Genomic DNA, 5,571 nt, shown 5'->3' on the forward strand with positions numbered 1-5,571 from the left:
CAGTCCCAAAGCCAAAACTGAGCCCTCCCCCCTTAAACCAAGACTAATCTTCCAAGCCTAAGCCTCGATCCTGAATTTGTATGATACCATACTCAGATCCTGCTTTTCAAAACCCTTCTCATAAACCTACTCAGAAAGTAACAGACCAAACCAGGAATAATTATATTACACCAATTACATCATATTGTAGTATTTACTTTATTTTCCCTTTTAAAAAAACATTGAATTGTAATGTTAAACAGAGAAGTCAGGCAAAGGAGACTTCCATGAACCTTGGTCAATTGCTCAGTAGACAGAACCAGAACAGCTTCTTCACCAAACATAAACTCTTTCACAGGGAAGTACTTCAGAAATAAATCAGAAATCTTCTCAAATCTGTTGTTATTGACAGCCATACACCTGCAAAGAACACAAGGAGCCTAAGGGTAGGAACAGCAACCAGCTGCTGCAACGGGAGCCACGGCAGTTCTGCCTTTCTGCCTCCCAGCATTTTTTGCAACTGTGGCATAACTCCAGATTAGTTTTTCCTTCCCTTTCTTTCTTTTCCTCTTTCTTTTCTCTCTTCTCTATACAAAGCCAGCAATTTAAAAGTTCAAACTTCACCAGCAGTCAAGTTTGAGAGGCAGAAGTTGGAGATGGCTGGGAAGAGAAGAGACAGCTCCCAAGTCCTGCCCCAGTCACTGCTCCTCGGCAGGGGCTGAATGGGAGGGACAGAGGAAGTGACACCTTCTTCCCTCATGTCACAGGAGAGCTGACAACCAGTCTGTGGCTTTAGCACTCCTACACTGTTCAGCATAAATATCACGTCCGCAGGGTGCTTGGAAAAGGGGCTTAAAGTACCAGGTATTGTGTACAATTTTTGCATCTTGTGGGCTCCAAAACCAGCCCTGAGACAAACCTGGTCACTGCTCAGGGTCTCTTGAGATGTGGTCCTGGAGAAAGGGGCTTGTGATCTGATTTTCTTACATTCTGTAGATTTGCAAGGTTTGAATGAATCCAGCTATAGAGGGCCCCAGTTCTGGAGCACAATTTCTTATCAACATTTTACAACTCAGAGAGAGGGAAACAAAGATCTTTAAAAGAGACTGGCAGAATATGGTACCCTTAAATCCAATTGGACAAGAGCATGTGGAGTTTTTTCCTGTCATGTCTCTGTTTAGGTAAGAATTAATTAACTAAAATTGAAACTCCTTCTGGTATTAGCCTTTTTTGATGATGCTGATGCCTTGTTTCTCTCCCAGAAACCTCTTCATCCAATTTTAACCACACCTGACAGCAGCAAAGATCCCCAAAGCACTCTGCTTTGGCAAAGCTCATGGAAAACTGGGAGTCAAGAAGAACTCTTGATGCCCCTGTATGGAGAAAGGCTGGGACAAGGACTGACTCATTGTTCATGACTGGAATGCTGGATCAGGAAATCAGCCTCAAGCCCCATCTCAGCCCCCTGGAATCCCATCTCTGCTGCTGCCATGGTTTGTTTCCTTCCCTTGCAGGCAGTGTGGAATCAAAGTGTTTCTCAGACACTTCAGTGCCTGAACTGTGAAAGAAGCAGCCTTGTTTACAGCTCACTCCATGCAGATGTCTTACTGGCCACCAGGAAAAATGCTAATGACAACATTTTAACTCTCCTGGGTTTAAACTGGGATTGAACAAGCCTGAATACATTTAGTTTTATAATTTCAGATCACAATCACAGTATTAAAAAAAATAATTGAGTTGTGATTTTTATCTCAACTCCATCAGCAAAACAACAGCCTCCAGTAAGGTAGGTTGTGCTCTATTTTGGATTCAGTGCTACTGAGCAGATGGTATTTATTGACAAACCTGCTGCTAAACTGTTTGCATTCCCGGGGCTGTAGGTAGAGTCAGCCCACAGCACACTCACTACTCATTGGTAAAATACTCATTTCCCTGGAAAACCATCTGAGTCATTCAGCCATGGCAGAAGCCCAGAACCATCCATTCCCTGCACTGCCACTCTCCCCAAGCACTATTTATATGCATCCAAGCCTGGACCACATTTCCTGTCTGATGCCTTCATTACCTGCCCTATAGTAAACAGAAGGCAGCAAAATGAATGAGATGTAAATTGTACATAAAATTTCCACTTTTCATCTTTACTAAAATGAGCTAAAGCATAGGTGCAGGAGAGTGGCCATGAGCAAGGCTTTTTGCATTAGCCTGGGCAGATATCAGGGCCTAAAGGGCAAATTCTTCCTCCAAGTAACAAGGGGCAGGACAAGAGGAAATAGCCTCAAGTTGTGCCAGAGGAGGTTCAGGTTGGTATTAGGAAAAATTTCTTTACCAAAAGAGTTGTCAAGCATTGGAACAGGTTGCCCAGGGCAGTGGTGGAGGCTCCATTCCTAGAGATATTTAAAAGCTGTGTAGATGTGGTACTTGGAGACATGGTTTAGTGGTGGCTGTGGCAATACTGGGTTAATGGCTGGACTTAATGATCTTAAAGGTCATTTCCAACCTAAATGATTCTGTGATTCTGCCTGCAGCCAACCAGAGGGTGCACAGGATGGCCTGAACCCAGGGCAAGTCAATGCACTGACTGAAGAGGGACATTTGAACTCAGATTTGGGCCTGACCAGCACATGGAGCAAAGATAGAACCATGGCTAAGGGAAAACACTCAACTCAGGCACTTTTATGTGGAATTTAGGCTTTCTGAAACAGAACAAAATAAGTGAGTCCCTGCTGGGGAAGGAGGTAGTACAGAATGGCTGCTGTGCTTCAGCTCACACCCTCCTTTATTGCAAAAGAACTTCCCTGTTTAGACAGGCCCAAAGAGATGTAGACATTTGTAATGTGTATTTAATCGTTCCATCTCTTCTTTTCTTACTGTTTTGATGTTCCCTCAGGCTTTGAAGATTCAAGATCACTTTTTTTCCTCAGAAACTACAAGCCTTAAAACAAAAATAAGGCAGCTGGAAATTGCCTGCTGCCAGTGAGACTGAAGAGGTTGTAACTTTTCCCAGCACAGGAAATGTTCAATACTTTAATATCAGTGACCATGTATTAATGCATTTATGCCCTTAGGTCCATAGAAATCCTTCATTCAAGACATTACACACCCCAGTTCATTCACTAATATTTTTTCAGTGTTATTGTGTTTTCCAATGGTATTAAAAGAGACATCTCTGCTGCTGACCCTGCTCACCTTTGTTGTTCTCTTTACATTTATTGGGTCTGCCTGGAATGGAGTTGATCTTCCCCACAGCAGCTCTCATAGGGTTGTGCTGTGTACTGTATTCAATTTTAATTTTTTCCCCATCCCTCCAGCTGAGTATACAGATGGGCTCATGATCAAGGAGGGGACCTGACCATGGAGACCATCACACTGGTCATTCATGGATGTGAAACTTGCTGCAATCAAGTTAAATCCCCCTGGCAGAGAGGGTTATGGCTGGGTTTTGATATGGCAGGTCCTGGCAATGCTCTGGACTGTTCTGGACACAGCCATGAAGATGCCAAGGTGAGCACTACATACTCACCACAGTGGGAGCATCCACCAGGAGTGAACTGGGCTGAAAAAGAGGGAGTTTCACAAGGCATTGAGTGACTGCAATGATGACACAAACCAAGCTGGTGTTGGTGCCCAAGAACTTCACATGCTGCTTCTCCTGCCCTGAGTGCCCATCCTGAAAGATGGGCTCAAACTATAGCCTGTTCTTATGAACATTTGGAGGACTAGAGGAAACTCCCAGAATGGGAGTGCCTGTTAAAGGACAGGGGATAGTAGTTAATGAGAATGTATAAACCTTTGTGCTGGGTACAAAAATGGTTTAAGTATGCAGCATAAGTTGGTAAGAAGATATTTCAGTAGTCCTTGTTCCCTGTCATGATGAATGAGGAATATGCTGAACCACCTAAGAAACGCCTTCTATTTCATACAAATATTATGAAAATACAAAAGTTTTATATACTAGTGAAATACACAGTACTGTGAGTGCATGTTTCTTGCTTTAGTGCTTTTATATGTGTACTGCAATAGCAAACGGTTGGTGTTGTGGCAGTCTACCCACATATTTATGGCGTATTTCACTTTAGGGATAATTTAAGCAATACAGTTTTAATCAGCACCCTAAAATATGAGTTGACTGTCAGAAGCTGCTAGATTTTTGTTTATAACACTCGTATTCAACTGCCTACTTTTTACTCTCCTTACTTTTTGTATTATTACTTCAAAGTAAAAATAACTATTGCTGTGTTCTATCTTCTGTTTGTATGAGTGTTCACACTTATATTAGTGTACTATAACTGCAGAAGTTAAAAAAATACTCCTCTGTGGAATGGCCTGGGAAATGTTTGCTCTGACTGAGTAGTAGTGATGCTGCATTCTTTTGTCACAGCTCTGGGTCTGGCTGGGATGGATTTCCCTCACAGGGTTGTGCTGGGTATCAGTAGCTGGAAAGGTTTTGAGAACCCACCAGTGGTTTGGCTACATGTGAGTAGTGCTCCATGGCATCCAGGCTGCGGCTTCTTCTCTTCTCCCAAGGCACAAGTGACAGGACAAGAGCAATTAACCTCCAGTTGTGCCAGGGGAGGTTTAGATTGGATAGTATGAAAATTTCTTCACCAAAAGTGTTGTCAAGCCCAGGAACAGGCTCCACAGGACAGTGGCGGAGTCACCAGCCCCGGAGGGATTTAAAAGCCTGATTTAAAAAATGTGGCACTGCTTGGTGAGAGGTTTTAGTGGTGGGCTTGCCAGTGCTGGGTTGAGGGCTTGACTTGATGAGCCCAGGGGTCTTTTCCATTCTAAATGCATCTACAGCCCCTTGAAACAGGCTCAGCATGGGAGGTTGGGCTCTTTTTCTTTTTTTTTTTTTTTCCTTTTTTCCCGCAGATGTTGCTTCTGAAAGTAAAGTCCGCAAGAGAAAAGAAAACTCATCACCACAAAAACTAGTGTAACCTCGTCTAGCAGGTGTCCCTGCCCATGACAGGTAGGTGGAACTAGACCATCCCAGAGGTCCCTTCCACCCCGAAGCGTTGTGGTCTGTGACGAAAATCTCATCTCGACCATTCCCCTCGGCCCCCGCCTCTCTCCGGCGCTTGTCCCGCCGCCCCGGCCGTGAGGGCCCGGCCGGTCCCGTCCGTCATTCACAGCCACCCACGAACAAAGAGCCGGCGGGCAATTCCCCGAAAGGAGGCTCAGCCGGCTGGGAGTGGCCTCGTCTCCCACGCAGATAGTGACAGAAACAGAGATCACAGTCTCCAGCTGTACCGGGGGAGGTTTAGGTTGGGCATTGGGAGGAATTTCTTCACAGAAAAGGTGATTAGACACTGGAACGGGCTGCCCAGGGAGGTGCTGGAGTCACCGACCCTGAGGTGTGTGAGAAAAGACTCAGTGCCCTGGTGTGGTTGACACGGTGGTGTTGGGTCACAGCCTGGGATAAATGTTCGCACAGGTCTTTTCCATCCAAGCTCATTCTGTGATTTTCCGGTGCTGGGGGCGGCGAGTCACGGAGCGCCTCGGCGCCGCGGGAGTGGGTGGGTCCCACTGCCCGCGGACACCTGAGGCCCGGCGTGGGGGACGGCCTCGGCTCCTGCCCCGCTCCCGCTCCCA

This window comes from Geospiza fortis, unplaced genomic scaffold (genome assembly GCF_000277835.1).
Source record: "Geospiza fortis unplaced genomic scaffold, GeoFor_1.0 scaffold157, whole genome shotgun sequence".
NCBI classification, from domain to species: domain Eukaryota; kingdom Metazoa; phylum Chordata; class Aves; order Passeriformes; family Thraupidae; genus Geospiza; species Geospiza fortis.